This window comes from Sus scrofa, chromosome 5 (assembly GCF_054392235.1).
Source record: "Sus scrofa isolate SSC_HxYL_T2T_F1_AM1 chromosome 5, Sscrofa_HxYL_maternal_Yorkshire_Landrace_v2.0, whole genome shotgun sequence".
Lineage (NCBI taxonomy): Eukaryota > Metazoa > Chordata > Mammalia > Artiodactyla > Suidae > Sus > Sus scrofa.
In genome coordinates, this window is record NC_139387.1 from 34,912,884 (window position 1) to 34,938,787 (window position 25,904).

Here is a 25,904-nt window from a genome sequence, read left to right on the forward strand (position 1 = left end):
CAGGACACAAGTTTGATCCCCAGCCTGGCACAGTGGGTTAAAGGATCTGGCGTTGCTGCACAGATAGCAGCTGTGGCTCAGATCTGATCCCTGGCCTGGGAACTCCATATGCTTGGGGTGGCCATAAAAGAAGAAAAAAAAATTTTTTTAAATAAAACTTTTTATTTTGTTTTTGATTCCTCTTATCAATGTAGTTTAATAACCACCTAAAATGACCCCCTTAGGTCCTTTTCTCAGTCTTAGCTGGTACTACCTCAGCTTATCACTATAAGGGATATTTAAACTATTTTCTTTTAAATCTATTATTTCTCAGTTGTCTTCAGTAAGACTACTCTTAAGTCACATTATTATTATTACTACACAGCAAGGTCTCTCTCTAAACACAGTTCCTTCCTTTCTCTCATCTCTTCTTCCTTCCCTCCTTCCTTCTTTCTTTCCTCATGCATTCATATATTCATTAAGACATTTAAGGGAGTTCCCGTCGTGGCTCAGTGGTTAACGAATCCGACTAGGAACCATGAGGTGGCGGGTTCGATCCCTGGCCCTGCTCAGTGTGTTGAGGATCTGGCGTTGCCGTGAGCCATGGTGTAGGTCGCAGACGCGGCTTGGATCCCGCGTTGCTGTGGCTGTGGTGTAGGCTGGTGGCTACAGTTCCAATTCGACCCCTAGCCTGGGAACCTCCATATGCCACGGGAGCGGCTCAAGAAAAGGCAAAAAGAAAAAAAAAAGAAAAAGAAAAAAAAAAGACATTTAATCCACACTTTCAAGGTGCCAGGTACTATGCTAGGTGATGGAAATACAACTTTTAGCCTCAGTATCTTCCCATTTAAAAAGTGTTGTCCAATACTATGGAAATTAAACTAGTCTATGATTTGAGATCATAAAAATTATAGCAGATGCAAACTATTATAAATAGGATGGATAAACAACAAGGTCCTACTGTATAGCACAGGGAACTATATTCAATATCCTGTGATAAACCATAATGGAAAAGACTATGAAAAAGAATGTGTATGTGTGTGTGTGTGTGTGTGTGTGTGTGTATATATATATATATTATATATATCACTTGAGTCACATTACAGCAGAAATTAATACAACATTGTACATCAACTATACCTCAATAAAATTTGAAAAACAATTTATAAGAAAGTAAATTATTCAATTGTTTCCTCTTGTTCCATATTCACATTTACCCTCTCAAAAGGCTAGAAGACATAAAGTACACAGAGGTCAATACCATAACTTTGGCTTGAATAATTAAACAAAACATCTCATTTTAGGAAGTACAAAAATACATAACAAAACGATTTACAACTTTCAGTGAAAGTATATAACAGATACTAGAATTGCAAATTAAAGCCCTTAAAGAGAAAAAAATTCAAGTAACATTTTAAGGCAAGATGGATGTATTAGAAATAGATGATTACAAAATGTCTCTTGCATCTGAATAATAAATATAATTTATTGATTCTCTCTGAATGCATTAGAGAAATAAAGCATGTAAAATAATCATTTATACTAAAGGTAAACAGTAAAGAATCAAAATTATTCTCTGCAGCAAGCACTAGGCTGATGGGTGAGAGCACATACATTCATTTTCGTACCTCTTGCCCTTTTAAATATATCTCTAAGGAAAGACAGTGGTTATTATTTGGTTTTCCCCAAGTGAAATTTCTCATATTATGCAGTAAATCTTTAAAAGTTATGTGAAAAGTACATTTTTCTTCCATGGATTCTCATTTACAGTTAAGAATGCTTGTGGGTATATTTCATTTAGCATGGACAACATTTCCAATTTAACTTGTTCCAGAGAATGTAACATTTGCAGCTAATTTCCAACATAACATTTAGAAATAGCTCAAAGTGAAAACCATTATTGGTTTTTGCCATGTTTAAAAGCCAAATGCAAATGAAAACCAAGGCAAGGCTATATTTTACTTTTAGATCATGTATTTCAGTTCCTTTTCCAGAAAAAGAGGTTTGGTGCAGGTGGTGAGCCTGTAATGTTACTCTTCGTTTGAAACACATGGCAGGAGGATCTCAGGGAGAAGATCCATGTTCACATCTGTCATGACCCCATATTTATAAATCTGCCCTTTGAAGACACACACACCTTCAAAGGGCCAGATAGGTGGCCAGGCTCTTTAAGTCACATATGTTATACTAGCTTCATTTTTTGTTAACCAATATAGCTTAAATGCTGTCTTTTATATTTCTATAATCTTTTCATTATGGATCGCTTACATTACAGTTTGCCCAAATGGAACTGATTCCGCACTGGCTCATGCATCAGACTTGCAAATGGACAGATTTTTAAAAACATGCTTTCCCAAGGAACTGATGACCAGCAGTCTTATAACATTCTTTTCTGAGAATGTATAATATCACATATTACTACACTAATACTAAAGGGACCCGATAAAGTTATACAATATTTACGTATTTAGATTAAAATATGGTCATTTGTACTATTATATAAGGAAAAATGCTGGTATTAGTGATTTTTAAATATAATGACCCTCTGACAATATGCATAAAATAAAGAAACCCAAAATGATGGAATTCACCTTTAATTTGGAGCCCACATAAGTAGTTTTTTAAGTGTTAGCGTTTAATAGGAAACGTTTCGGAGGTGGAAAACTTTTGCAAACATAAATTTTAAATGGAGCATCCAGAAAGGAATATTTTTAAGATAAGCTAGCAAATGTGAGGAGTCAATGATGATTTAGATAAGAATATTGCCCAAAATACAATTAGTATAAAGGGCACACAGAGACATTGCAGGTATTTTCCATATAGATTTCCACAAATATCTATTTCATGCCTACTCGGAATTCAGATACCAAGGGTTCTTGAGTGGGAGGGAGGAAGTGACGTGGGCAGAGACTCAAATCAGGACAAGGAGCAGCCTCAACTTTGGGGAGGGTGGTTCCAGGCAGAGGCCAGAGAAGCACATGAGTCTCAGAGATACCACAGTAAGTGAAGGAAGTCAGACAGAGAAGGACAAATAGCATCTGAGAGCACTTACTGTGGAATCTAAAATATGACCCAAATGAACTTATTTACAAAACAGAAACAGCCTTGCAGACTTTGAAAACAAACTTACGGTTACCAAGAGGGAAACCCTGGGGAGGAGGGGTAAATGAAGAGTTTGGGATTAACGTGTACACACTACTGTATATAAAACAGATAAACAACAAGGACCTACTGTACAGCACAGGAAGCTCTACTCAGTATTCTATAATAACCTGTATGGGAAAAGAATCTGAAAAGGAATGGATATATGTATGTGTATAATTGAATCACGATGCTGTACTTCTGAAACTAACACAACATTGCGAATCAACTATACTCCAATATAACATAGAAATTAAATAGAAAAAAAAGTACATTTATCTTTAAACCAAAGTCCACCTGCAAATTAATATATCTATATGTAAGGTGCACGTATACTGTGTTCTGACAATATACATATATATATATATATACTGAATGGGCACACATAAATAAATGGTATTTTTATAAGGAAAATTGAGGAGACATTTCTTTTTTTCTTTTTTAAAAAATATTTTTAGGGCCATACCTGTGGCATATGGAGGTTCCCAGGCTAGGGGTCCAGTTGGAGCTGTAACTGCTGGCCTATGCCACAGCCACAGCAATGCCAGATCCGAGACGAGTCTGCAAGCTATACTGCAGCTCTCAGCAATGCTGGATCCTTGACCCACTGAGCGAGGCCAGGGATCGAACCTGCATCCTCATAGATAATAGTTAGATTCATTTCCACTGAGCCATGACGGGAACTCTGTGGATACATTTCTTAAGCTTTCAGAATATAAGCTGGCAGAAGCTAGGAGTGGCTGGGTAGCCCACATCCTGGAAATACTTTCTGACAATTTGTCCTAATCTGCCTTGTCCTTACTCCTCTTGGGGTCTCTTTCTGCCAGTGTCCCATGTTCTGTCCTCCCCCGCCACCACCACCACCCCCCGTGACCTCAGGAAGGTAAAGGCCTTACTGTCTCCATCGAAAAACAGGCAGAGTCAGCACCACAACTCCATGTTGCACAGCCCCGAAATGAGCATAGAATCCTGATGAGAGAGAGGCCTGCCTCTTTCTACAGAGGTGACTCTGCAGGTGGCGGAAAGAAAAGGGCACTGAGCCGAAACTTGGCACCATGCTATGTTGCCAGAATTCATCCTCTGGTGCTCTCTGACCCTCTCTGCCTGGTCCACGTAATTCATTTGCATGGACGTTAACCTCCAAATGTCACTACCCACTGTGCCTTTCCATTTCCTGACCAGAGATCAGGCCCTTGCTCAACTCGCCCACCGGCTGTGGAGCTGTGATCTGTCCTTCAGAGCAGGAGGGCAGCTGAAGTCTTTCCTTTGATAAAGAATGCTTGGGTGTTCTTCCTCCTCTCTCAAGACAGCGCAACGTTCACATGTGTTATTATTGGTTCTTCATCGGGTGGGTTCTTCCTGGCAGAGGTCAGGGTCTAACCTTAGGATGTGAGGTTCCGTGCAAGGAGGGAGATGGCGACCCTGAAATTCAACACAACGACCCCATTTACCCAATCTCTATCTTGGACCACTGGGCTCCTAACTGGTTTCCCTGAGTCTTCTTCAATCATCAGAGCGCTACAGGTAAAACTTGAAAATATCAGGGCACTTGCTTAATTCAACAAAAATTCACACTATTGATTGAATAGCTTCCCAGTGTCAAGTACAGGTCTTGTTAACAAGCGTTATAATATGATGGGAGCAGGTCTCCCAGGGTGTGGTCAGGGAGGGTGAAACAGGTAAGTTACTGTAGCGAACAAGTAATGTTTTTGTCTCCTTAGCAACCCTCTCTCCCTTTATGAGCACCTCTTTAGATAGACAGATATAGATATATAGATATAGAAATAAATATGTGTATCTACCTATCTATCTAATTAGATGCTAACTCCAGCATCTTGGTATTTCAACCTGTTTGTGCCACAAAGCTCTAAGAGCAACAACAGCAGCTCTGACAAACCACAAAATGAGTGAAATCAGTGCAAGTGGACAGTAACCAACTCTGGAGCAGCTGGGGAAATGCATCTCCACCTGGCACCTGCCTCTTCTTCACTATTCTTCCAATGTCACCTCTTCAGGGAATACTTTCTTTCCTCCCTCCCAGGAGGATTCCTTTCTGCCTTTAGTCTCTTCTTAATAGATGGCGAGTTTAAAGACCCCAGAGAACAAGGCTTGGTCATGGTTACATCTCCTAGTGCTTAACACAGTGCCTGTTAGGATACACAGTATGCCTTCAACTGCAAAGTCTTTGAGTGACTCTAGGTACCCAGCCTACACTGAAGGCAGCAGGTTTGAACAGGAGCAGACTGCTGGCCCTGCCCTTGAGGAATATGCCAGGATAATTATCACATTCTTTTTTTGGGGGGGGGGGGGGCTGCACCTGCAGCATGTGCAAGTTGCCAGGCTAGGGGTTGAATCAGAACTACAGCTGCCAGCCTACACCACAGCCAGAGCAATGCAGGAACTGCATCGCGTCTGCAGTCTACACCACAGCTCACGGCAATGCTGGATCCTTAACCCACTGAGCAAGGCCGGGGATCAAACCTGCATCCTCATGGATACTAGTTGGGTTCGTTAACCACTGAACCACAAAGGGAACTCCCTCACATTCTTAGAAAGAAACCTAAAATAACCTGTTTTTTTTTTTCTCACTTCCCCTTCCTCCTCTCCACATCCTTCCTCCCCTCCCCCAGAAGGCATGCCTAGTTAACCTCCCATCAGAGCTTAACACAAATATAATGCTCCCCTGTCATTCAGTAGAAAGTTTTGCCAATTTAGGTCCAATTTCCCTATCATATGGTCTCAAAACACCTTGTATTTCCCTTTTACATAAACCAGTGCTTCTCAACCAGGGCTGCTTTTGCTCCCCCTTCCCAAGGAGACTTAACAACATCTGGAAACATTTTTGACTGTTACTACTGAGAGAGGAGTTGCAGTTGGCATTTGGTGGGTAAAGAATGGGGATCTTAAGGCACAGGACAGCTCCCCAAAAATTTATCTGACCTGAATGTCAGTAGCGATGAGGATGAGAAATCTTTATAAATCATCACGGTTTAGAACTATGGATCTCTTTTTGTCATTAATTGAGTAACGTATTTTCCCCACCAAACCATAAGTTCCAAAGAAGCAGGGACTCAGTCTGTTTTGCACCATTATATTCCCAAAGACTCACAAGTAGTAGGGGCTCAACAATCATTTACTCAATGTCGTCTTTTTAAATTTTTTTTAATTTTAATTTTTATCCTTTTGTCTTTTTAGGGCTGCACCTGTGGCATATGGAGGTTCCCAGGTTAGGGGTCGAATCAGAGCTACCACTACCAGCCTACACCACAGCCACAGCAATGCCAGATCTAAGCCACATCTGCAACCTACACTACAACTCATGGCAACGCCCGATCCTTAACTCATTGAGCAAGGCCAGGAATCGAACCCACGACCTCATGGCTCCTAGTCGAATTCATTTCCGCTGCACCACCACGGGACCTCCCCGTTGTTTTTTTTTTTTAATGATTTTTATTTTTTACACTATAGTTGGTTTACAGTGTTCTGTCAATTTTCTACTGTACAGCAAAGTGACCAGTCACACACACACACACACACACACACACACACACACACACACACACACACATTCCTTTTCTTACATTATCCTCCATCGTGTTCTATCATAAGTGACTAGATATAGTTCCCAGTACTATAGAACAGGATCTCATTGCTTATCCACTCCAAAGGCAATAGTTTGCATCTATTAATGTTGTCTTTAAAGAAACATTACATCGACTCTCTCTGAAAGAGAACACAGTATACAAGGGATTTCTCCTTTACTGCAAGGATGGATATTAGTAAGACAAATTTAATTCTCTGTACTCAATTGTCATTTTCTAGACACAAGAGTTGTCAGCTACATGATTGTATTTTAGTTTAATTGAGGAAGCTCCATTCCAAAATGAAAATATTCCATTTGAGTATATTTGGTTTAGATATTAAGAAATGCTTGGGAAATTGACAAGAGCTACTAAAGCTATGGCTCTGGCTGCAACAGTCCCTCATGCTCTGCAGTCCATAAAACTGACAAGCCTCAATGACACAAATAGCAGGAAACCTAACATGTGTGATGACCACATGTCACAGAGTCAGCACAGTGACCCCATCAAGATATCCCTGAGGTAAGTGATAATACAGCCTCCTATACACTTCAGATCTGCTGCCTAAGAACAGTAAGCTTGGATTCTACCGAGCTACATCTGCTATGGCTGATAGTTCTAAAGCCTCTAATTATAATCTTGAGTCATAATATTTGCTTTGGGGCTTTAACTCAAATTGAACATTCAAATGCAATTTTTTATATAGAAGTCAATTTTCTGGAAGAGCTACAGTGTAAAAACATTGGGGAAAGGAGCCGGTTAATTATTAAAGCAAACCTAAAAAAATGTACTAAAGTACACTACTTTATAAAAATGAAAAGCAACTAGTTTATAGACCTAGACCATCCTTAAAAACATGCAATAAAAGCACAAAGGACCTATTTTCATCCAGAGATGTCTGCCTTCTCCATGAGGCAGTGAATTCTTTAAATAAGCAGAGAGCTTACATTTGAAAGCATGCATTCACCTGTTATAGCTCCCTGCTGAAATTTTGTATGAAAAAATCAAGATTCTAGTTTTAAAAGATACAAGCTTAATTTTGACTTTACAAAGGTTTTTCCCCCCCCTCTGAAAATCCTTGAGACTCTGTTTCTCACTGTATCAATTATAAGGTTTGGGGAACTAAGGATTATATTTGCTTTTTTTTGTTTGTTTGTTTTATTCACTACCTGCAATCCACAAGGCCCTTTTGCTAGGTACTGAACGAGACATAAAAATTCAAAGTTCTTACCCTCAAATCCCACCTTAGAGCATCCCTGGATTTTTTTCCTCTGCTCTCTGCCCTCCTAGGAACTGAAACTCTTGTGAGGCAGAAAAATTAAAAAATAAACAAACAAAAAAACAACGCATGAGCTTAGGAGCTCAATTTGTGCGAGGAAAAAAAAATTACAGGTGAAAAAATAGGTCTCCTTTCATCAGTAAGAAAAATAAGGCTTAGAGAAGTTAGTTTTAAAAGCATCTTAAGGATTTTCCATCATGGCTCAGTGGAAATGAATCTGACTAGCATCCATGGGGATGTAGGTTCCATCCCTGGCCTCGCTTCCAGCCCAGGATCTGGTGTTGCCGTGAGCTGTGGTGTAGGCTAGCGGCTACAGCTCCAATTCAACCCCTTACCTGGGAACCTCCACATGCCCTGGGTGTAGCCCTAAAAATAAATAAAATAAAATAAAATAAAGCATCTTAAAATAGAGGATACCTTCCTGGGTCTTTTATGGGGGTACACTGAAAACTTAGTCGTCCTATCATTACAAGACCACGCATAGTACATGCTCTTTGTTAAACTTGTATGACTCACAGAGTAGTATCTGCTTCTGCCCATCCCTGTGCTTCTAGATGCAGTAAAAGATGTTCTCCAACAAACAAAAGTCACTCTTGGAGGAGAACTGTCTGTTCTTAGCACTTTATTCAGATAGCCCTAGAGAGAATTAAAAGCCAAAAACATTCCTGCAAAACCAAATCTCCCCATTTGTTGGCTGCATTTACTGGGATAACTTTGAAAATAGTAGGCAAGGAAAGTGACACTTCCTAGGACTGTAATGACAGTAAGATAATTGGGAAAGCTACTGGTTCCTTGGATATGGACTTGATTGGAAAAACATTGGATCTGGGACTATTTTTTAAATTCATTTTTGCTCTCCACACAATATCTTGTACATTTGAGGTGCTTACTAAGCATTTATTCATTGGCTTTGCTTATAGCTCGGATAAAAGGGATATTACAAGCAGTATTCAAATAGACCATGAAAACTTACTGACGAGAAAAATAAATGTTAACCTCTATCTAACTTTTGTATGACTACAAGAGCAATATTAAAGACATACATAGGGTAGAACTGTTTGTTATTGTTTTCCTTCATTTAGTAAGCACTAGAAAGAGGTAATTTTTTTTTCTCTCCTAACGCAATGCCATCCACCCGACTTTCTATGTAACACAAGTAAAAGAACAAATGATACTATCTTTGGGGACAGATCATAGCATGGTGGTCCCACTGTGTGAACCGAAGGAATCAGAAATTTCAACCTAAGCAGAGGACAGTCACAGGTAAGTGCTTTAAAGTGAAAGAACTAGAGGAAAAATGGAACAGATGTGCCAAGGGCTGGCTAGTACTTTACATGTATTATTTTATCTAGTTCCTGTATAACCTTATGAGGTAGGTATTCTTTCCTGGAGCAGTTCAACATGGGAAATGACATGTGACATACTGCGCAGGGCAGTAAGTAGCCTGAGAAACCAGTCTCCGGTCTCCCGTGAGGCTGTCCGAGGTGACATTCAGCTCCTTGGAGACTTCATCATGCTTCTCTCTTTCAGGCCCTCCGCCTTGCGGGTCTAGAAACTTGCTTCGTTAGCTCACCCAGCATGGCCTCATTTCTCAAGAGGTGAGAAATGTATTGCCAAACTGAGGAGCTCTGATGCATATTGAGATAGACGTGTAATAAGAAAGCTGTCACAGGTACAAGAATTTTCGCCGTAAGCAAAACTACATGGGAGGGAAAATATAATCAGAAGGTTGCTGGGTGAGGAGGGAATGCAAACAAATGGCCCTGTGTCTAAAGGCACAGAGATGCTGCTGAAGGAGGATCACTTGCAACAAGGGCAGCTTGACAACACTCCTCTATGTCAGTGATGATCTAGAGAGTGGGCTTGGACCACTTGAAGCCATTAGCTAAGAATTCCTCTCCTTCCTGGACGGTGCTGATACCTCTGTGATCCTCCTTTTCTACCATGCTTCCAGTGAGGGCTAAATCCTGGTCCGACGGACACTTTCCTTATACCTATCTACTTATAAATGCTCATACAGTAATACATTTGGTCACATGACAGCAAAGTCTTGCCTTTCAAGTAGTTAATTTGGTTTTATGTTGAAGAAGTGGTTTTTAATCTTTTTTTTTTTTTTTTTTGTCTTTTTAGGGCTGCACCCATGGCATATGGACGTTCCCAGGCTACATGTTGAATCAGAGCTGTAGCTGCTGGCCTATGCCACAGTCATAGCAACTTGGAATCCAAGCTGCATCTGTGACCTACACCACAGCTAACGGCAAAGCGGGATCCTTAATCCACTGAGCAAAGCCACAGATCGAACCTGCATCCTCATGGATGCTAGTCAGATTCATTTCGGTTGAGCCACGATGGGAACTCCTGACTTTTGTTGGCATCATGACCTTCTTTAAGAATATTCTGGGAGTTCCTGTTGTGGCTCAGTGGTTAAGTCATTTCTTGGGAGCGGCCCACGAAATGGCAAAAAAAAAAAAAAGAATATTCTGAAACATAAGGAGTTTATCTCCAGAAAAAGCCAAGCACACAACACAAATATATATATTATTTCCAGAATCCTAGAAACTCATACTCAAATTCAAGGTTTAAAAACCTTTGCTGAATATTAACATGCATTTCTTGCTCTAATCCATTATATATTGATACAGTATAACACTCAGAGTTCTGGGATCTATGATCCTTATGCAATGCTAATTTCATTTCACAAATAAGAAACCTGAAGATCAGGGAGGTTCAGTGACTTGCCCCCCACTGCCCCCAGCCAGTAAAGGGCAGAATAAGAAATTTATCCATGTCCACCATAGGCATAAAACTACCTTAATTTTTAAGATTATGCCTTATAAATGAAAATTCCATTTCAAATTCAAAAAATCCAGAAGGAGGGAGTGGGCAAAGAGGGAAACGGGGTAGTTTTATAACTTTGGAGCATCTAAAGATGGTCACAACTTTTCTGTTTTAATTAAAGAGGTGTGGATTAAGTCACCACTATTCCCACTGGATTGAATGGAAAAAATTACCTGAGGTTAGATAACTTATTCAAGTGTTCTCAGTTATAAATGTCAGAACTAGAATCTGGATGAGGAGGTTGTGTCGCTGAGGCTGTGATGTTATCTATCCTATGTTACAGCTGCCCGCAGCCTAAGCAACCACTGGCTTCACTTCTCTCTATTGGCGATGCCTCAGAGTGAACTTGCCAATGGCAGTCAGGTCACATTCATTAAGCCACCCTGAGAATGATTACTTTTTTTTTTTTTTTTTTGCCTTTTTAGGGCCGAACCCGAGGCATCTGGAGGTTCCCAGGCTAGGGGTCTAATCGGAGCTATTGCTCCCAGTCTACACCACAGCCACAGCAATGCCAGATCCGAGCCATCTCTGCAACCTATACCACAGTTTATGGCAACACTGGATCCCTGATCCATGGAGCAAGGGCAGGCATTGAACCCGCAACCTCATGGGTCCTAGTCGGATTTGTTTCCCGCTGTGCCACGACAGGAACTCTGAGGATGATTATCCTGAAGGAACTCTGAACCTGCGAGTTCAAGAAAGTCAGAGTCCAGGGTAACGCTCAGATGATGGGAAGCCTGAGATAATATGCTTTTGCACAATATTTCAAAAAGATGAGAAATGGTGTATATTTTACTTCCAAAATGATCCATCTCTGCATTTTCCTTTTGCGTTGTGTTATATTTCATTAGGCAACAAAGGCTTCTTTTCTTCCTCTCCCGGTAATGTGTAGAGATTAATGACAATCACCTGTCACACTTAATTTAGCATTCACTCCATGAAAAGATTTTCCACACGCTCCAAGGTGAAATTTACATTTTAATGTCCATAGATAAAGAAGTATAGCAGTATGTGTTACATTTTTTTCCCCACTATGAAAACCATTTTCGGGAATTTAGACTGTTAAATAATCATTCCGTTTATGGGACTAGCTCTAAAGATACATATAAATTTTGAAATCTATAGTATTACTTAGCAATTTTAGTGCTTTACTTTTTGCAGCCAATCATGGAAGACTTGCTTTTATAGCTTTCTCTGCAGAGTCATCTTAATTGTAGGGAAATCCCTTTACAAATGGCTCTCCATTTACAGTGCTTCGGCTGGAATCTAACGTTGGTTTTATTGGGAATGATGAAAAATTACTCTTCCCGGGACACAGAGTTAAGAATTATGATTGGAAGTGAACTATGTTCTTTTCGCTGTAGGAAATTTTAAAATATACTCTTATTTCCTTCTAAACAGTTTATCCCAAGGAAGTTTGGTAAAGCAAAACCCTTTTTAGATTGTAGAAAGATTTTCAAGGGGAAAGGAGTCATTCCAGTGATTCAACCCACACATTTAACTCATAAATGAGTTTCACTCAACTCACAGAAATAGTGATCAGGCCTGGATTAGAAGTCCTACCTAAGGGCTGCCATTGTGTGCTTTCAGCCTCACTCTGCTTTGAAGGTAAACCCTTCTCTCTCTCTCTCTCTTTTTTTTTGTTTTGAAAATAGCTCAGGTGGTTGGGAGGGTTCTCTGGCCTTAATGGCAGGAATTTGAGTCTTTCTTCAAAGCATTCATGACAACCTAGTTCCATGTTATATCTTCACTTGCCTATCTTATTTCTCCTCAAAAGAATATAAGCTCCTTGAAGGCAAAACAAAACAAAACAAAACAAATCTGTGGCCTTAACTAGAATTTTTTGTGTGTCTATTTAGGGCTGTACCCACAGCATACAGAAGTTCCCAGGCCAGGGTCAAATCAGAGCTACAGCTGCCACATCTGAGCCACAGTAATGCTGGATCTTTAACCCACTGAGTAGGGCCAGGGATCGAACCCACGTCCTCATGGATTCTAGTTGCATTCATTACTGCCTAGCCACAACGGGAACTCTTAGACTTTTAAAATAAGGCCAAGTCATAGAAGAAAAAGTGAAAAGTTCTGCTACACTAAAATTAAGGGCTTCTATTTAACAAAATGCCACAGCAAAGAGATTGTGAACACAATTCTACAAATAAGAAGAAAATTGCCACACATAAAAGAAACAAAGAACTAGTATCTCGAATACATAAATAACTTTTAAAATTCAACAAGGAAAATACATACAAGTTGCTCATTAGAAAAATAAAATGGTGAAAGGTACAAACATACACCTTAAAGAAGAGCAAACACACATGGCTAAAAATGGTCAATAATGACCAATAAACATAAGATCAGTATTCAACCTCTTTAGTAATCAGAGAAATAAAAATTAAAAACAATGATATATAATTCAAAAATACTGAAAGCAGAGATTCAAACAATACACTCATTTTTGTACACTCATTTGTATATCCATGTTGACAGCAGCATTACTCACAACAGCCAACAGGTGGCAGCAATCTGTGTCCATGGACAGATGAGTGGATAAATTGTGTTTTGATGACAAATGGAATACTTACAGTGGAATATTACTCAGCCTTTAAAAAGAAGGACATTTTGACATATGTACAACATAGACGAACCTTGAAGATAATATGCTAAGTGAAAATAGGTTAAGCACAAAAGGACAAACATTGGATGATTTCACTACATGTGGTCCTTAACCACATCCACAGACAGAAAATAGAATGATGTTTGCCAACGGCTTGTAGAAGTGGGGGATAGAAAGTTATTGTTTATAGGGTATGGAGTTTCAGTTTGAGAAGCTGAAAGAAAATGTTCTATAAATGGACAGCAGTAATGCTTGAACTTAAATATTGAACATTAAGTATTAAACATATTGGTTGAACATTAAGTAGAGGAGTATACTTAATGACAATGAACAGTATCCTTAAAAATTGTTAAAGTAGTACATTTTTATGCTATATATATTTTAGCACAATAAAAAAAATTAGAAAAAGAAACCACAATGAGATACTCACTTATTATTATCAGACTGCCCAAAAACCCCCAACAAACAAACAAACTTATGATGACAGCAAGTATTTATAATTGCTATGGACTAAAATATATCTCCCCAAATTCATGTGTTAAAGCCATGGCCCCTTCTTATGTGACTGTATTGGAGGCAAGTCCTGTAAGGAGGTGATTAAAATTAAATGAAATCATAAGGGCATAGCTCTGACCCCATAAACCCCATCCTTATTCAAGAGGAGGAGACACCAGAAAGCATGCTCTCTCTCTCTCTCCTCCCTTGAAGACACCATAAGAAGCTTGCAGCGTGCAAGTCAGAAAGAGAGGCCTCACCAGAACCTGAACCCTCCGGGAACCTTGATCTTGGACTTTACAGTCTCCAGAACAGCGAGAAAATAAATTCCGGCTGCTGAAGCCAGCCAGCCTATGCTGTTTTGTTATGGCAGCCCAAGCTGACCAAGATGATAATAGTGGAGCCATGGGAGCTCATATGTTGCTGGTAAGAGTGGACACAGGGGGTGTCTGGCCTGGTCTAGGCACGCACTTATAACCCGCCAACTCCACTGCCTGCAGTGCACGTGTGAGAAACTCCAGAACACGTGCAACCTAAGAAAAGAACGTGGAAGCTGACTAACTGGGATAGCTTTTGTATTAGCAAAACCTGGAAACAACCAAAATGCACACTGAGAGGAGAACTGAAAGGATATGTAAAAAAAAGGTGAATAATAAATCGAAAAACAATTGATTGTGACATTACATCTGAGGAAATAAAGAACAATGATACCCCTGAGCAGAATTCACTTGGTCGCCGTTATTCTATATTTTAAGCTGCCTGGCGGGCATGTGGACACCTTATAATTATTCTTTAAAACATACTTATCCACTCTTACATACTCATTAATAGGGAATATTTATTAACAAGTAAATAAAATGAATGACAATATGCAATACCCGAAACATATAGCTGAAATATCTTTCATCATTTTGGTCCAAAATTTTGTTGTAATAATTTTATGTCTCTCCCCTTGCTATGTTCTTATGTTTTTATTTATTTATTTATTTTAATTTACAAAAATAATACAGAAGTTAAAAAATTTTACTCCACTTAAAGATCTCAACTTTTTAATTTTGTCCCTTAAAAAAACTAAGCCCCCTGAGAACCAACTTTCCATGAAAAGGATAGAATCCTTCACTGACCTCAAATTGTTATACATTTTCCCAGCATAAATGTCTGTCATATGATAATGCAAGAGAGACAGAAATGGAAGATCATAAATAAATAGAGTATAAAACTTCAAGTTTCAGGGCCTAACTGGGACAGATAACTAAGCAAGCACAATTTGGATATAATAAATTACTCGAACTGCTTAAAAGAGCTGGATACATAAATCACAATTTTACTAGAGATGCTGCAAAATCCAAAAGCACTGTGACCAGTTTAAAAAAAAAAACCAAGACTCCACATCAAAAGCCCGAGGGCCATTTAGATATACCACAGGCTTACACACACAATCATAGAGAGCAAACTCTCCTCCGAGAATGTAGTTGTCTATGTGAAAACATGGAGTGACTTTTCTTATGGCTGGAGGTGGGAGTGATGGTAAGATGTTAACAAGACTGAAAGCAAGAGTTAAAAAAAAAAAACATCAAAACCACTAAGAAATGCCATATTTTACATTTTCTTCCACCACAGTAAACAAGTTATTCTGGGGACACTGACCATGTGAGACACAACTATTTAGTTCACATTTACCATTTGATTTACATATATTTATTTATATATCATCCTTGATAGGTAATACTTTCCCTTTTTTGTTTTTTTTTTGTCTTTTGAGGGCTGCACAAACAGCATATGGAGGTTCCCATGCTAGGGGTCGAATGGGAGCTGCAGCCGCTGGCCTACACCACAGCTCACGGCAACGTCAGATCCGAGCCATGTCTGTGACCTACCCCTCAGCTCACGGCAACGCCGGATCCTTAACCCACTGAGCGAGTCTAGGGATTGAACCCGCATCCTCATGAATGCTAGTTGGGTTCTTTAACCGCAGAGCCACGATGGGAACTCCCTGCTTTTCCTATTTTTCACATGGAAAGAGAGAGGGGGGAAGGGAGAAAGAGAGAAATTAGATAACCTGCCCAGAGAGGCAATGCAGGTGTGCAGGTGTGTAGGAATGCATCTCTATTTGTCTCACTCAAAGTCCAATACTTTGGTTATTATACTGTGTCTTTATGACTGCCTTAAAATTCAGTTTTTAAAAATGACAGCAATAATGAGTCAAGAGTTAATCAGCCAGGTTCTTATCTTTTCCATTTTAAGGGCTTCTCCTATCTTTGGGGCTATATTCCTGCTTATCAATTAGTTCTTCCCAAGATGAACCAAGGAAATAAAATGTGAAACCAGTCTGTCAATTTAGGTTCTTCTTAAAAACTCAGATCATCATGTTCAAGATGAGTCTTAGGATCCGTCCCTCCTTCCCTTTCCTTTCTTTCTCTCTTTCTCTTTCTTTCTTTCCTTCTTCCTTCCTTTCCTTCCTTCTTTCTTTCCTTCTTTCTTTCTTTCTTTCTTTCTTTCTTTCTTTCTTTTCTTTCTTTCTTTCTTTCTTTCCTTCTTTCCTTCTTTCTTTCTTTCTTTCTTTCTTTCTTTCTTTCTTTCTTTCTTTCTTTCTTTCTTTCTCTCTCTCTCTCTCTCTCTTTCTTTCTCTCTCTCTGCTGTATATCCTATAGCTTTAGTTACATATATACATAAATTATATACATATAATTAGTATATTAATAAGAGTAACACCTAACATTTATCAGTAGTATACCATTGTGATGGTACACTGACGGTAAAGGAGACTGCTGTTAGCATACTCAGGTGCCATGGGGGTGGGGGGCAGGTGCACAGAGGCGAGGCATCTGGGCAGAGAAGGATGAGGAAGTCCTCCTGGAAGAGTCTGAGGCTGAGCTTGGGCTGGGTGAAGGGTGAGGAGGAGTCAGATGTACGAAGAAGGGGCATGTATGTTGGGAGTGAGCATATTTCAGGCAGGACAGAATGGCATTAGTGAGCATGACACAGCACAATGTACAGGGGAGACGAGTGGGGCAGGATATCGGTGTTCTGGGACCAATTACAGTGCAGCAGTTGAAGCGGAGGTCAAATTGAGGTGGGCCCGAAGGGACAGGGGTGCAAGCAGAAAATGACTTTCAAGTAGGCAGGCTGTGAAGAGATAAAGCACTTGGGCTCGGAGTTAGACAGAACCATCAAAAAGACTGATAAAGCCTCCAGCGTAGAATTGGAACTGTGATCAAATTCTTACGGAATTTTTACATTTTTGTATTTTCTAGTTATAAAAGTCGAAAACTTCCAAGACAAAAGTTGTAGAAAACATCTGCATCAAATATCCTCACGGCCATTTTTCCATTAAAAATCGTCACACATGAGAATGAGCAAACTTGTGTCCTTATGACCCTTACGAGGAACCAGATGAATTTTGTACGAGGCAGCGTTATACCAGTAGAATTAACACTGAAGTTGAGACAAACTGTAAGCAAAGAGAATTAAATAACATCATTCTTCCTTCTGTCAATCCTAAACTACCAGCAACCTCCTGAATGCGTGGTGTGCTTTTCCTCGTACCCACACCCTCTCTCTAGAATGTTCTACCTCCTCTTCTTTTGACCTAGATCTTCTACTTAGCTTTCACAATTCCATTGAAGGGTCATCTTCTCAGGGAGCCTTCTCCAATCTCCCAATCTGCTTTTGGTGCTTGGTCTCCTGGTCCCAGACCTCATGAATACTTCCATCTTAGCTCTTGGCACACAGACGTATGACTGCTGGTGTTCTACAGACTTACGCTACCTATAAACTACAAGGTATGACTGTTGGTGGTTTTTCTTTTTTTTGAGCCATACCCATAGCATATGGAGGTTCCCAGGCTAGGGGTTCAAAGGAATCGAAGGTATAGCTGCCAGCCTACACCACAGATCCGAGCTGCATCTGTGACTCATACCACAGCTCACAGCAACGCCAGATCCTTAACCACTGAGTGAGGCCAGGGATCGAACCTGAAACCTCATGGTTCCTAGTCAGATTCGTTAACAACTGAGCCATGACAGGAACTCCAATTGTTGGTGTTATACTGACTTACATTACCTATAAACTATAAGGTTCTTGAAGGGAAACCTCACGGTTATCCAGAACAGAGACCATGCTTGACTCTCTACCCCTAATTGCAAGCATATTCTTGACTCTAAATAGATGCCTACTGTTTGTCGGTTCAACATCAAGACAAATATAGACTGAAAAATAAACGTATCATCCGTAGAATAACAGGATGGCTTTAAAACAGATTCCTTATTTTTTTTCTCCTCAAAACTACAAATAGATTATGTGGCAAATTCCCCGAGATACCCAAGGCAGGACAGACGTCACAGACAAAGACAACGTCTCTCAAGGTTGCTTTGGGAGTAATAACAGGGATTTTTCTTTCTTATGTCCATTAAAACCCTGCTTTGCTTTTCTGATCAGCCCTCCTTCAAATCAACAGTTAAGATTTTCATTATTGTGAAAAAAGAATAACTCTTTCAACCACTAAATAATCTGTTACAGCATCGCTGGATGATTCTCCCCATACATGTGCATAAAAACTGAATGAGGAGTATTCAAGGGATGGATCTTTCAAGTGAAAGAAGCCATGGAGGGTTTCGCCATAATCTTCCAAGAGAATCTTCTCCCTGGTTCTCTCAAGGCACATCTTTGCACGCCAAAGAAAAGAATCACTTGACTTTTAAGGCAAAAACAGACAAAATATTGCTTATTGCCCAGAAATGGTTGTAATCCCCATGGTGGGGGGGGGGTAGTTCCTTACACAACAAGAGAAGAACATTACAGTGAATTAGCCATTAAAAAAAGCCAATGCAGGAGTTCCCATCATGGCTCAGCAGAAACGAATCTGACTAGCATCTAGGAGGATGCAGGTTCGATCCCTGGCGTTGCTCTGTGGGTTAAGGATCCAGCGTTGCTATGAGCTGGGGGTGTAGATTGCAGAGGCAGCTCAGATCTGGTGTTGCTGTGGCTGTGGTGTAGGCTGGTGGCTACAGCTCCCATCAGACCCCTAGCCTGGGAACCTCCATATGCCGCAGTTGCGGCCCTAAAGAGACACACACACACACACACACACACACACACACACACACACACACACACAAGCTAATGCAAAGGTTGCCAATAACTTTTTAAAGAGGATCACCCAAATTTCTGTGCAATACCTAAGATACGTTAGATTGAGCTAAGTATAGGTAAGTCTGGTAAATACAGTTACATATTTTTCATCCGTTTAGACAAATACAGCTTTATCAGACACATCAAGGCAGTAATTCCTTTGGGTTATTTTTCAGTTTATTTCAGTTCACAAAACTATGTCAGACTTTGTGAAAACAGTAATAAGTAATAACCGAGACAATGTTGATGCCTCACAGACCTAACTCAGAAACAAACACACTCTCAGACATGGGCAGTCCAAAGACTGTCACAGGTGCTACCACCACTCAGCTGGTGGGGGGGCCTCGAGAAAACTGCACAACATGTGAGGTGAGACTTACACACCTAACATCTGAGGTAAGTCCTACATGTGTAACAACTGACGTAACATCTGAGGTAAGACTTAACACGTGTAACACTGACGTGTGTGACATGTGAAGTGAGTCTTATATGTGTAACATCTGAGGTGAGGGAGTCATGTGTGTAAGCCCTGAGGTGAGCTTCCATGTGTAACATCTGAAGTAAGTCTTACATGTGTAAAATCTGAGGTAAGACTTTGGTGTCTCACCGTATGGTATGTGTGTGGGGGGTGTGCATATGGTGTGGTATGTGTGTGAGTGTATATGGTTTGTGTATATGGTATGGTGTGCGTGTATGGTGTGTGTATATGGTGTGATGTGTGTATATGTGTGTATGGTATGTGGTGTGTGTATGGTGTGTGGTTGCAGCAGAGAAGAGAAACTGAAGCCAGATGGTTACATAAGAACCCGTCACCACAGGCCTTGAGTCCACATTAGGGGCTGAGCCTTATTTCCAGGCCAGTAGGGAGCCATTACAGAGAGCGGCTGCAGCACAAATAACATGGCAGATTAGTGCTTTAGAAGCGCCCCCTAGCTGCAGGGTGGAGAACAGGCTGGAGGGGATTAGGCAAAACTGAGGCGGGAGGGTAGGAATATAATCTAAATCATTCAAAACCCAGCATGTGGAAGTTGTGATGAATGATTTTCAAGGCCATTTGGAGAAATGAATGAATGAGAACAGGCATGACTCCTTCTAAGCCTTCTGCCCTTGCCAAGACACTAACACCATTTTAAAACTACTGTAATTAAAAGGGTGATAATTGTGAAGAAATGGTGCAGACAGATAAGTGTGACAAAAAAAAAAATCAAGAAATCAGCCCAAGTATACATGGGAATATAGGTTATGATAATGGTGCCACGTGGAATTGTTTTAAAAAAATAATTAGCTTTTCATCGTATCCAGCAACGCAGTATATTCTAGGTGGTATAAAAGTTTAAATGTAAAAATAAAAGCAGGTAAAAACCATTACTAGGCAATTCACAAAAAAGAAAAGCAAATGCTAAGTAAACAAAGACAACAATTTTTACCCAGTAGATTACCCAGTAGATTACCCAGTAGGCAATGATTTATTTTAAAAAGTTCATAATATTCATGGGCAGTAAGATTATAGGGGAATAAGGACATTTCTACACCAGTGATGAGAATGTCTTTTCTGGAAGACAATTTCACAATATTAAGTCAAATCCTTGAAAATGCTCTGTTGTCTGATCCAGAAACTCTATTCTTAGGAATTTATCCTGAGCAAATAACCGAATAACCACCCAAACATGTACATACTATGGTGGCGATGGCAACAGTTTGAATAGTAAAAATATTCGTTACAACTAAAATGTCATGACAGAAACAATGAAGTATAATAGAGCCATATACAACCATAAATATAACAAAATTCATTGAGCTTAAAAAAAGTAAAGATACAGAATTATTCTAATGACATGAAAAGATATTCATAATATATTGGCAAGTGAATAAACAAGGTTGGGGAACAGTGTGGCCCTTACAATTCTATTATATATTTGCATATAAAAGGGAAATTTACATAGAACTATTAACAGTCATTTCCTCTGGTGTTGGGATTATGGTTGGTTTCTGTTTTCTTAGGTGTTTTATGAGACTTTTCTCGCCATGAGTATAAATTACTTTTATAACCATAAAAAAGTAAAAACTCTCTTTCCTTTTACAAAGAAGTGTCGCAAGTAGCACAGAGAGTGGAGTTAATAACTCAAGAGCGAGAGCAAGTGCCTGTATCACATCCTAAGTCACTGACAAACGCCAGCTAGACAGACCCTTCTCTGGATTCAAGGAGAAAACCCGACACTGAAAAACTCTTTCTACCACCGAACCTCAAAAGAAGAATGAAAATCCTTGTCATGAAAACCAGCAGAATGACTGAATAAGTTACAATATATTTTGCACTTCAATCGCACAGGTAATGGAGACACTCAAACCACACTTTCAGACTCAGTCCCCACATCATGCTGGCCCATTTATCAAGCCGTGTCAAATACTATAACCAGTACAACTTAGCTTCAAGGAACATGCTTTTCTCTCATGTGGGATGATGTCACATTTGTACAAATCCTCATGTCACTCTCTGTTTTTTTCACTAACTTTGCACATTGGGTAAATAGTGCAAATAGTGCAAATGTCATTTTCGTAATCATCTGAAATCAAAAACAAGAAATGCCACCTTACTTTCTGTAATGCAGTTTTCCAATATTCTTTCATGTATGTATTAGTTTATACTAACTAGTTTAGTGTAACTAGTTTTTATAGTTTTAAATTTTTTTAATTTTAAAATTTTTTAAAAATTTAAAACATTTTACCAGAGTATAGTTACAATGTTGTGTTAGCTTCAGGTGTACAGTAAAGTGAATCAGTTACACATATATATATATATACATTCCTTTTCAGATTCTTTCCCCACATAGATTATTACATAGCATTAAGTAGATTTCCCTGTGCTACAGAGTAGGTCCTTGTTACTTATCTGTTTTATACATAGTAGTTTGTATATGTTAATCCCAACGGCAGTCTCAAAAAAAATATGTTTAGTGGAGGAGCACGCATTTATTCTTATTATCATTTTTATTTTTGTTTTTTTTGCTTTTTAGGGCTCTCGGCATACTGAGGTTCCCAGGGTAGGGGTCAGATCGGAGCTGTAGCTGCCCACCTGCGCCACAGCCACAACAAAGCAGGATCCAAGCAGCGTCTGCGACCTACACCACAGCTCACGGCAATGCCAGATCCTTAACCCACTGAGAGAGGCCAGGGATCGAACCTGCAACCTCATGGTTCCTAGTTGGATTTGTTTCCACTGTGCCACGACGGGAACTCCCTATTATTGTTGTTGTTATTATTATTATTATCCCTACTTATGTAGAAAAGAGAAGTTACTTTCAGAGTTTATTTTCCAAGGGTTTCACAATCAGCCACAAATTCAGATTCACACCCAGTATTGCTTTCATAGTGGGTTTTTTTTTTTTTCAGCTTCTAATATAATTTTTATGGCCACACCTCCATCATATGAAAGTTTCTGGGCTAGGGGCTGAATCGAACTGAAGCTGTAGCTGGCAGCCTATGCTGCAGCCACGGCAATACCAGATCCGAGCTGCAGCTGCAACTTATGGGGTAGCTTGCGGCAATGCCAGATCCGTAATCCACTGAGCAAGGCCAGGGATGGAACCCGCATCCTCACAGAGATAACGCTGGTCCTTTACCTACTGAGTCACAAGGGGAACTCCTGAATGATGCTTTTTCAATGAGAAATACTGGAGTTGACCAGTTTTATTTGTCTGCCATCTACACAACATAGAATTTAATAATTGTGGAGGTGTAAATTTCGGTCTCATCATATTGACAAAGAAACTAAAGACTTCCGGGAGAGTAAGCGACTCTTCTCCTATCTCAAGTGTCATTAGCAGAATGGGAGCCAGATTTCAGTCCTCTTCCTCTGCAACAAGAGCCCACTGAGAAACAGAGAGAGCTGCACCCCAGAGCCACAGCAATTTACAGACTGTGCTCCCTCGCACCAGTTCCCACAATAACCCTGTGAGGTCAGATCAGGATTGTGATGAATATTATTCTCATTTTGTAAAGGGGTAACTGTCACTTGGAGAATTGAAGTGACTTTGTAAGGCTTTCAGTCACAAAGCCCAAGGCTTTATACCAAGGCCAGTACGTTTCCACTCTGAAATCACAACTGGGATGTGTTTCCTCTAATTAACTCTCAACTGGAAGGAATCTACTGCTGGAAAAGTTTTGGAAACTTAAAATTATAATAGCAATCTGATAAAAAGATTCACAACTTGTAAGATAATTTTTTCCCAAGGGGGGGGGAGGAGTCTTTTAGTTTCTATGTCTTCTCAAAGCATCAGCTTTCTACAGATAATTAAAAATTGAACTCAGAGAATAATGAAAGCTTACCACTGTTTAGTTTAGCAAGAAATTCAAGAGGGCTCTGATCCAGGTTAACCTTTGTATCATTAATATCAGGAAGCTCACAGTTTAAATGAAAATCGTCAATGTAAGCTTCTAGAGCTTCGGAGGCAGAGGAATATGGCTTTTTTTTATACTGGATGGAACCATCAATATTAAAGGCGATGCTGTTGAGAATTAAAGATGCTGGAACAGTAGATTCAGGAGTGCTAGAGTGATGTTTCTTAACTGACTTTGCCATGGCTTTTTCAAAATGGGCAGCAATGTCCATTCATTTTCCAAAACACTCTAAACACAAAAAAGGCACATGGGATTTCAGTTAATACAGGAATGGATGATAATACTCACAGAATCCTTGCTAATCTTTGTATCTTCTATATTTGCATTTTAGAAATGAAATGACTTTTTATCCCCCCTTCTGTTTTATGTATATTGTACTCTCAAGCAATGTTTGTTGATTGACAGTTTCACTGACAGGGCCACAAGTGTAAACTGTACTTTAGAAACATATCAGCGAATATGAATAGAATAGAATAGAATAGAATAGAATAGAATAGAATAGAATAGAATAGAATAGAAGTCTTACTAGGTACAACATAAAATAGAGGGATTGTGTTCCTTTGTTTTTAGTTTTCCTTGACTGAATAAGTAGTTCTGGAATTTTGAAAGCATTTTATGTGCTACATCAAGACAGGACAAGCCTTCAGAATCATGTCAGTTTTCATTTCCTACAGCTGTTTCCACTTCATTGATGGGACAGGGAAAGTCATAGGTAAAACCAAGAAGAGAGCCACAGAGGACCCTGGCAAACAAGAGACCAGAAATCAAGATGAAGTGAGGGTTGAAGGAGCCTAATGTAGTGGGGACACCGGGTCCTCTGACCTTATGCCACTAAAGCGTTTAGCAGCTGTGAACCTCTACAGTACCACATGCATCAAACATTCTCCACAATAACTATTAAAACTAGGCATTCTAGTACCGTCATTTTCGAATTAAAAAGATGGGGGCACATGGAGATTAAGCAGCATGTCCAAATCTATAGAGCAGGGAAATAACCGCCGAGGCTGAACCCCAGTGGTCGGATTCCAAGCTTGAATTAAACCGCCGCACTAGATCACCAGACAGACCGAGGCCCCCCTGAGCTGGACGTGCCCGTCTAACCTGTGATCTCTAAAAGGCAGCTGCATCTAAGGTGCCAGCAATGTCTCCCAAGGTTAGAGATAAAATTCAGGGGTCTCCTGTTTCCAAAATGCTTGGGGTACTCACTGGTATGTGCAAGGGGAAATGCCATTGATTTGATAGTAATAGATGCAGAAATGTCCAAGAGAGAGCACTCACGTTTTTAGTCTTTGACATTCATATGGATCGTTTCAGAATGTTATATTATGTGACATCATAATACCTACAGTTTTTATCTATGGGAAGTCTTTTAGTGTCCTCTCATGTAATGGAGTTTTACAGAAGCCTCTAACAACCAGAAAAAAACTACGGATCCTCTTCCCACCGAAATGTATGTTAGTGGACACAAATGCAAGGGGCTCTAGGATTCCTGAAGTTCATGCATGGCCCCTGTGAACCCTAAATTAAGAACTTTCAGGAGTTCCCATCGTGGCTCAGTGGTTAACGAATCTGACTAAGAACCATGAGGATGTGGGTTCAATCCCTGGCCTCGCTCAGTGGGTTAAGGATCTGGCATTGCCGTGAGCTGTGGTGTAGGTTGCAGACGTGGCTCGGATCCCGCATTGCTGTGGCTGTGGCGTGGGCCGGCGGCTATAGCTCTGATTTGACCCCTCGCCTGGAAATTTCCATATGCCGTGGGAGCGGCCCAAGAAATGTCAAAAAAGACCAAAAAAATAAAAAAAGAACTTTCAACTAAAGAAAGTGATAGATGAGGGAAGAAAGGAAGTGAAAGAAGGATAGTAAGGAAAAGAACGATCAGAAGATCCTTACTGGGGAGTTCCCTGGTGACTCAGAGGGTTAGGGATCCGGCATTGTCCCTGCTGTGGCTCAGGTTCAGTCCCTGGGCTGGGGACTTCTGCATGCTGCAAGTGCAGCAAAAAAAAAAAAAAAAAAAGAGGAAGATCCTTACTAGGAATGGAACAAACCTGACATCAAACCTTCTTGGAGAAAAGTTGATAAAGTGTCTTTTGACTTTAAGGACCGACTCAAAAAGCACTTTCTTTGTAAGCCATGATCAGGACCTTCTTTCTCCTTCTCTGCATCTGTCAGTGTGAATTAGTTACCATTACAGACAAGGGGCTTGAGAACAAGGGAGATGTGGGTTAATCTCAGTTCTATCCTTTACTAGCTGTATGCCTCCATCCCTTCCCTAATATGGGATTTCTTCTTTTTCTATTTTGTTGTGCCTGCTGCATGCAGAAATTCCCAATCCAGGGATCAGACCTGTGCCACAGCAGTGACAATGTGGGATCCTTAACCACTGCCACCAGGGAACTCCATTTTCCTCATTTGAAATTCTGCCTAGTACTACTTGGTTTATAGGGTAGCT

General features: G+C 40.0%; 1 protein-coding gene and 1 long non-coding RNA gene across 51 annotated transcripts in view; both read right to left on the reverse strand.

Annotated features, from left to right (window-relative positions):
* The window catches only part of GRIP1 (glutamate receptor interacting protein 1), a 766,103-nt gene that overhangs the window by 258,305 nt on the left and 481,894 nt on the right, over positions 1-25,904 (reverse strand). The gene's annotated exons all lie outside the window — the stretch shown is intronic.
* On the reverse strand, positions 19,213-25,469 carry LOC146403317 (uncharacterized). Its single transcript, XR_014803554.1, has 2 exons — positions 25,121-25,469; positions 19,213-22,187 (listed from the first exon to the last, which is right to left on the reverse strand). It is a non-coding gene; the product is annotated as an uncharacterized LOC146403317 (long non-coding RNA).